The 8,598-nt window shown below is 54.2% G+C and overlaps 1 pseudogene; it reads right to left on the bottom strand.

Annotated features, from left to right (window-relative positions):
• The window catches only part of LOC103609921, a 9,805-nt pseudogene extending 5,480 nt beyond the window's left edge, over positions 1–4,325 (bottom strand).
• Positions 4,326–8,598: the final 4,273 nt, after the last annotated feature.

The raw sequence follows: 8,598 nt of genomic DNA on the forward strand, positions 1-8,598 counted from the left end.
CCTGCGGCTGCCCACCGAAGCCCGGGAGGTGGCTGGGCTGGTGGCGCCCTCGGCAGCCTCGAAAGGCGACTCCCACGTCGTCACGCCCATGTCCAGGTTGTAGCAGTAGGATCGCCGCGTGCCCGCGTCCCTGTGTGTCTCCCTCATGGGCCGGGGCGGGGGGCTGCTGTGGCGCCTGGCTAAGTGGCCCGAGGCTGCCTATGTTCGCATACACGAGCTCTGGGGGGTCGGTCGTCCACCTGCGGCGGGAGGAAGGTAGACATAACTTTTAGGGGAGCCCCGGGATAACACAGTCCCGAGTCAGCCACTTGCCACCTAGGCGACCTTCAACATGACACATGACCTCTCTGCCTCAGTTTCCCTAGGTGTAAAAGATCTGCTCTGCCCATTCCAGAAATCGTAGTGTAGAGAGAATGAGGAAATATTCTTGAAAGTGCTTTGTAGAGTATTTAGTGCCCCAGATGGTGGGACAATCACATTATTTATTAATGATAATAAAACCAGTTCTCACAGCTCGGCACTCACAGAGGTAAGTCAGGGGTTGGGTAGGAACAAAGATATGGCCTGAGACCCATCCTTTTTCTTGGTCTTCATTCAGGACCCTGCTGTATTCTACAGCCCCTGCTGAAAGCTCCCACCCCAGACAAAGCTCTGGGATTGGAACTTCCCAAAGTGGAGTTTGCAGATGTCAGAATCAATTCCAGACAACAGAGGGGGAGAGATGCCAGGCAGATGGGCTGGCAAATGGAGGGACAAAGAAATGGAAGTCCCTGTTCCCCTCCAAAGGGAAGTGGGGATGGAGGGGGGTTCAGTCACACAGAATGTGTCTTCCTCATGGCTCCCTGCTGGCTACTGGGCAATCTCTAAGCCCTTGACCAGGCGCAAGATACCTGTCACCAAGTGGTTTAACACCTGCCTGTGCTTCCGCCTTATTTCCTGCCACTCCTTACCTCTTGCCTTGAGAACTTCAAGTTCCAGTAGCACCGTTTTGCTAGAGATCCCCACCCTCTCTGCTGTGTCTCTTTCAGGCCTCGGCTCATTCGTAGCCTGCCCAGGACCATCTCCACCCCTTGCTCACCTGGCTGACTCTTGTTCCTGCTTCCGGACTCAGCACAGGTGCCAGGTTCAAGCCCATTCCCAAGTTCCCCCCAGTGTGCCCACCACACCCAGCCCAGCACCATCAGCCCACCGGAGGGATAGATAACTACATTATCAAACTCCAGGTAACAGAATAGCATGCAGGGATTAATTCTATTTTCTAAGAATACATAATGCTCTAGGGGAAAAGCAGATTTCAGAATGGTAGAGGTTGCATAATTCCAGTTTTGTGTTTTTGGAAACCTTCCAAAATGCTAACAAAGGTCCTCTCTGGGCAGTTTGATTATTGGAGTTATGTGTTTTTCATTTTGTTTTTTAATTTAAACTTTTCTATGGCCTCAAAATTTTGTACAGTAGAATGTTTTAAAAATCATAGAAGTTCCTGTGTTAACTGTGACACCTTCACTGAGCTGTAAACTCCTCAAAAGGGAAGCTCGTTCTGCTCAAGGTAGGCAGATACCTAAAAAAATATCAATTCGTCCAACAAAGTTTGCCTGCTCTGTCCAGGCACTGTTGTAGGCACTGGGAATGCTGCTGTGAACAAATGGCAGCAAATCCCTGCCCTGGAAGGACTGACCCCGAGTGCACGTGCATGCACATGGGGCATGGGGGATGGTAAATGAAAGGTGCAGCCTGTCAATGATGATCACTTCTCAGCAGGAAAGCAAAAATACTGTCAGAGAAGGGGGTGTGCAGTTTGAGACAGGGTGTCTTGTCCCCAGGAATGCAGTGGGCAGGGAGAGCTGGGGACACCAATCCATCTATTCCTCATTCCCCCCACCCGCACTTTTCCAGGCTCCTGTGTGCTGAGATGGGACCCTCCACCCCACTTCCCCTTTCTCTTCCCCCACCACAGCCCTCACATGGCATCTTGTATTCCAAACGCACCAGGCCACCCACCCACCCCCAACACGAAAGGCATCTTCCTACCTCCACGGCTTTGCTCCAGTCATCCCCTCACTGGGAATTCCTTCTCTCATTCCCTGCCTACCCAGATCCTGCTCCTCTGCTGGCGCTCAGCTCACACACCTCTCTGGACAGAGGTCTAACCTGCTGGCACTCTGCTTGTCACTCTGTTAGGGCCCAATGACATTCTGCCTTGGTGGTCAATTAATTGTCCATGCATCTGCCCACCTTCTCTGCCCCAAAAGGTGACTGTTTCTTGAGAGGAAGACCCAGGATCCATTTGCCCCCAGCCAGTGGGCCAATGCCCTGAAGAATATGGCAATTTGCCAGAAATACTTATTGCTTATTGGTACCCAAGTCAATCCTATGCCAAACTTCAGCAACAAACACACACTCCTGATGTTACGGGTAACATCATTAGCCCATCTTGTTCCAATACAAGCTGTTGAATATTTCTGTACCCTACAGCTCTGTGATCACAGGCTTGTGTTCGTGTAAGCAAGAAACCACAGGCTGCTAGCTCCCAGCTTTTTAACCATATTTCCTGCCCTTGTACCCAGGAGTAATGAAGGCCTTACCTAAAGCTTATTCAAAATAATGTCTGTATGAAAAGTTTTATATCTTGCTATAACTTGCATATTTTAGCTTTGCAGGATGTCTCTAGTTGATGGCTCAAGGTTAAACATGAATAACATCATTTTGTAAAAACATCTATTTTGGTTCATTTCAAGAATAATAGGGAGGGGGGTCAGAAAGTCTTGACCAAGGACTGTCAGAGAGTCCCTGAGTCCCTGAGTGCCTGCCAAATGCTAACTGCAAAAATTAGCTTATGTACACAAGGCTTGCTTGCATTGGCTAAAACAAAACAAGCAATCACCCGATCGCGCCCAACTAAGCATAAAAACCAAAAGTAAATCAGGCTTCGTGCCGCAGTTTGAATTGGCTGCTGCGGTCCCGGCCAGAATAAATCTTTATAACTCCCTTCTGAGTGTGTCTCCTTTGAAACTCTGCTATAACACTGACACTATAGGAGAGACTGGGGGTAGCTTTGAGCAAGAACTACTTGAGAATGAGGGTTTCAGCCACAGAAACAGGAGATTCCTCGGTAGGACAGGATGGAGGCAGTGGGTAGAGGAGGGTGGATGAACCAGACATATCTCCTACCCACCCAGCTGGAGCCACTGAGGCAGTGGCCTTGCCTCTCCCTGGGGCAGGGGTTGGAAGGCCCCATGGGGGCTGGCTAAGCCAGGAAGGAGCCAGGCTCTTTGGAGCATGGATTTGGACTTGGCAGGCCACTGGCCATGGCCGAGTCCACAGGGAGTCCCAGCAGGTAGAGGATATTTTGGAGGTAGAAGTTTTGGTCCCCCGAGTGACAAGACTGTCACAAGGAAGAGAAGATGCAGAATCATATTATGGGGGCAGGTCAGTACCCCTTTGAAGGAAGCACTCTGAGGACTGTGGCTGTCCCAGAAGCCTGACTGCCTCGGGGGGCAAGGGGGACTTGGTGGAACAGAGGAGGCCGAGCCCACTCCCCATTAGAGATGCCACAGCCCTGTGGAGGGCACTGAACTGCAGCATCCTGGAGCCTCTTCAAACTCTAGACTCTCCACAGAGCCCACACTGTGCCAAGATAGGGGTGCTTTCCTCTCCTGGCAGAGCCTCAGCTGGGTTCTGATGGGCTCCTGGGGCTGGGTGGGGCCAGGCCTTCCACATGCTCTGGCCTTCAAGGGTTACAGCAGGGCCTGTTACCCCTGTCCCCCACTCCTGGAGGCCCAGAGAAGACCCAGAGCAGGGTCCTAATGATGGCACTAAGGACTCCTGTGTAGTATCCTAGAGACATAGGGGACACCGAGTGGGAAAGAGGAAGTGGCCTCCTCACCTCAGGCCACAGGACAGAGGCAAGAGGGTCCCGGCTGTACCCACACCCAGCCACCTGGCCCCCCAGCATGTCCCCAAAGTGGCTCTCCACTTGTTTCCAGTTCCCTCCCCTTGTCCACAGGTAGGTGGCAGTCCTGCCTCTTGCCCTGAGCTGACCACTTCTCAGCATCTCTCTGCTGCCCCTCTCAGACAGGCAGGGCCTCTGAGAAGGAAAGAAGAAAGAAGGGTCGTGCCCCTCCTCCCTGAGACTCCCTGCTCCAGACCCCAGCTCTCCCAGCTCCTAGCAGGGCTGGAGATGGAGGCTCACTGGGAGCCCCTGCACCCCAGAGGCCTCTCTGCCATCCCAGCAGAGGCTGAGCTCGCCCCCTAATGTCAGCGTCCCCTACCTGTGCTTGCAGGGCCCGACTCTGCCTCTTGGTCAGTCTGGCAATCATGTCCACCATCCTGTCCCCTCTGAGATGCTGGGATGGAGCTCTGGGAAGGTTTTGGGGGTGGAGCTGAGGGGCACAACACCAGGGCTGGCACAGGGCAACAGGGAAACAAGAAGTTGCCTGGAGATGGCGGGAGGCTGAGCCATCAGCCCATGTCCTGTTGGGGCTGCGGAAGTGCTGCCTGAGACAGAGACTGCCTGCCATGGGGGTGGGGTGCAGGGGCCTCAGGCTAGGGGGGTTTGTATGCTTCCAGAGCCACCATTGGCTGCCCCCCTCAGTGCTCTGATTACTGTCGAGTTCGGAATCCCAGGCCCAGCCGCAGCCGCGGAGCAGGCTGCACAGAGAGAAGAGCACCGTGCAGCCGCAGGCGGACGAGGAGGGGTTGCCGTGCAGATGGGGCAGGCAGCTGTGCGCAGGGCCTGGGCTGCCCTGGAGTAGCTCCTGTGGCAGAAATGGATAAGGAGTGGCTGTCAATCCCCTCAAGGCCCAGGGAGGATGTGATGGGAAAGAGGAAGCTTGTGGGGGCAGGGGAAGGGTGCCCAAAGAGGAAGGGGCCTGGGCAGATGTGGTATCAGAGGGAGTGATGTCTGGACCCCACCAGCCATGTGGAGGACATGAGGGAATCTGACCACACTGCCATCTGCCCGTCTGACTGCCTGCAACACGCTCCTCCAGACCTGGTCAGGAAGACACATCTGCCCTCTGCCACCTGTATGCCTATATGCACCCACCCCCGACTGCGTGTCCACAGACATGTACGAGTATGCCCAGGCCCCTCTCCTACCCTCTAAAGACCCAGAAAGCGGACAGGCACCAGCTTCCCCTCTCTACCTAGGTAAGACCTTCCTCCTGGCTTCTTCTCCCTTCACCCCCTCAAGTAGGTGGGTGTTCAGACCCCGGCCATGCACAGTGTACGTAACATGTCCTGGGTGAGAAGCTGCAGCCCCTCCTTCAAGCCCATGGGGACCATTTTGTCTTCCCTCCCTGTCTCAGAGGCGCTTCCTCCCCAGCCCCAAGGACCAGGCAGCACCTGCCGGCCCACCAGCCCACCCCCTAAAGACTCTCCTGCAGTGGCTGCCCAGCTCCCTCCTAGTTCAGGCTCTGACCCCCACCATCCCACCCTGGGCCCCATTCTTCCATTTTGGTAATCTTCCTGTCCCACCCTGCTCTCATTTCTCCCCTGCCCACTGTGTGCTCAGGACAAGGACACCCAAGTAGAGCCAGGCATGGTGTGGCTTTGGGGTGTGGGACACTTGGTAAGATCACATTCAGAGCAAGTCTGGGGCCTACACCCTGCTCTGCCCTCAAATGCTCTAGTGTCACTCCTCACCCCATCTCCTGTGCCCCCACACAGAAGCCCAGACCCCCAGGGGCAGACTAGTCCTCTCCTTCCTGGCTGAGGGTGGAGAACAGAGGGAAACACCGAAGCCTGGAGACCCCTTACTCATCACACACATGACACACCTCTCTGTCCTCACCCTGAGGCCAGGGACCCGGATACGCACACATGCACACACACGCACACACACATGCGACAAGTCACCAAGAAAGATGGAGCCAGGCCCAGGAGACAGAAACAGCCTTTGTAAATTCCACAGCATCCAGAAACTCTGAGCCACCAGGGAGGAGCAGGGTGGGGGAGGGGAGGGAGGCAGACAGGTGTGGGAACCAGACTCTCAGCACTGCCCTGCAGGTAGGTTAGGGGGACAGGGTCTCCCCATGGTAGGGGCAGGAGTGATGGAGGGGCTGGGGCTGCAGAACTGTCAGGCAGCATCTTAGGGCTTCTCTTCCCCAGTGACAGGCCTGGCCCCTATGACTGTGGCCTCCCAGCAGGCTCCAGCCCCATACCACAGGGACCGAGTGCATACCAAACCTGCACTGGCCCAGCCTGCTCTTGGCCACAGAGGTTGGTGCTCAGGCCTTTGGCTGGGCTGCCCCTCCCCCAGTGGGGTCTTCATCCCTCAACCACACCCTCACGCCTCTGAGAGACACATGGGGAGGTACCAGAAGGACCAGCTGCACATCACGCCACCTCTCCCACAAACCCTCAGAGGAAGTGTTGGGCAGGAGCAGGTGCAATAGGAAAATCCTATCCTCTGGGGCTGGAGGCAAAAATAGAATGCCCCCAAACAGCAGCGGACCATGCCTGGCTCAGCCCTCTGAGATTCTGATGGAACTGGTTTGGGCAACATATTTTGTTTTAAGAACTCTCCGATGATTCGGCTGTGCAGCACAGGTGAGGCGCCGTGGTTCAATGTAATCTCATTACATGGATGTAGCATGAGATTCTAAATGTAACGGCTTTAGGTAAGACTCTTCGCTTGGGTTTCCTCACCCATCAGGGCTGGCATAAGCTTCAGTTGATTAAAAGGAAAAAAGAACAGAGCAGGAGTCCAGAGTCCTGGGCTCTTGTGTAGACTCTGCCTCAGCATCTCTCTGAGGAACCGCTTGAATTTCTGGGACTTGGTTTTTTTATCTGTAGAACAGGGCTGTCACCCACCTCCCTCACAGGGCTGGTTTCTGTAAAACTGCTGAGCAGGCCCTTGGGTTTGCACACCCACGGGGACATGGGGAAAAGCAGGGCTGCACTTCTGCTTTCCTGACTTCAGGTTTTGATTGGCCACCGTCAGCCCTGGACTCTGCCCACAGCCTCTGGGTGACCTCACAGGACTGCCTGCTTGGCCTGCTCCTCCAGGGTGGGGCAGATCTGGGGTGGGCCCCGTCACTGGCTCACACCACCTGTGTAAGGCTGGCGAGACCCAGCAGGGCCCGCCAGGGCCAGGGAAGACCAGAAATGGTTTAGCAAGGAACCCTCCAGCCACTGAAGGCCATGGGTATGAGCCAACCTAGGGAGGTGAGAAAATGGGATCAGGGGTGGTCACCTTCTGCCCACCCCCTCAAAGGTATCTGCAACCGCACCCACCACTCTTTCTCCCACCCCTGATGGAAGGCACCGGGGCATCCCACCCAAGCCAACCTCCCCAACAAGGGCCCGGGGAACCCATAGCCTCCCACCTGCTTAGAAGTGGCCTCACCTCAAATCTCCAGTCCCTCCATCCCTCCCAACTACTTTTGTCCCTTTGGCATTTCAACAAACTCAAGGTCTCTCTATCTTAAAAAGAAAAAATGTGGGCTGGCCAGTTAGCTCAGTTGGTTAGAGCTGCTAACACCAAGGTCCAGGGTTCGATCCCTGTTCCAGCCAGCCACCACCACCAAAAATAGTGCACCCCCTGGGCCCAGCTCTGCACCCCCCCTTTTAACAACTAATTCCTTTCTCCCTTCCTCCTTTTCAGAACTGACTTCTCTGTCCCCTCGCTCAGTACCACTGCTCAGAAGGCTTCCCACAGATTCCTCGGTGACAGTCTGGTCCTCCTCTGGATGATTTCTCTCCAGTGTTCACTCCTTAAAATCCTCTCCTTCGTGGGCTTGGTTTTCTTCCTCCCTCTCTGCTTCTTCTCAGCTCTCAGGCACAGGCTCTGCCTCCTCTGCCCCTCGCCTGACGATGCCTGAGGTCTCACCTTGCCTCTCATGCTACCGCCGCCATGGGAGAGCTCAACCAGCTGTCACAACTCCATCTCTAGGCTTGGATACCCAACCGCCACCTGCATGTCCTTTGCATGCCTCGAAAGCTGCATGCCTGAAATCAAATTTGTCTTCTCCCAACTCCCTGCCCCATCTCAGCATCACCTCTGTTGCTTATACAGAGACCTGGAGTCAGCCTCGGTGGGCTTCCTTACCCTCATCTGTCTCTGAGCCCTGATGATCCAGCTGCCTAAGCCTTCCAGACCCTCTGGTTCTCAGGTAACATGGGGGTTAGAGGAACACAGTGATGCCCCCACAAGGAAGTAAACAGGCAACAACAACTGGTTTGGACTCTTGAACAAGTCAATGTCAAGGCAGAAAGAAAGAGTGGGGTTGTTCAAAAGAGATTTACGAGACAACCAAAAGATACTAATCCTCACTGGAGAGAGAAATGTAAATTCAAACTCCCTTAAGATAATATATTTTACTGTCAGCCTAGCAGAAAACAAGAGTTTGACAATGCTCAGTTGGCAAGGCTGTGGGGAAACAGACACTCTCATCTGTGTTGGTGGAAGAGCAAATTGGTATAAGCCTCATGGGGGGCAATTTGGCAATACCTATCAAATACCTATAATTTACTCTTTGACCCAGAAATCCTACTTCTGGAATCTTTCCAACGTTTACCTCTATGTGTATAAAAGATTATTCATTATAGCATTGTTCATAATAACAAAGGTGGGACACAACCCAAGGGTTCATCAGC

The sequence above is a fragment of the Galeopterus variegatus genome, unplaced genomic scaffold (assembly GCF_000696425.1).
Source record: "Galeopterus variegatus unplaced genomic scaffold, G_variegatus-3.0.2 Scaffold10308, whole genome shotgun sequence".
NCBI classification, from domain to species: domain Eukaryota; kingdom Metazoa; phylum Chordata; class Mammalia; order Dermoptera; family Cynocephalidae; genus Galeopterus; species Galeopterus variegatus.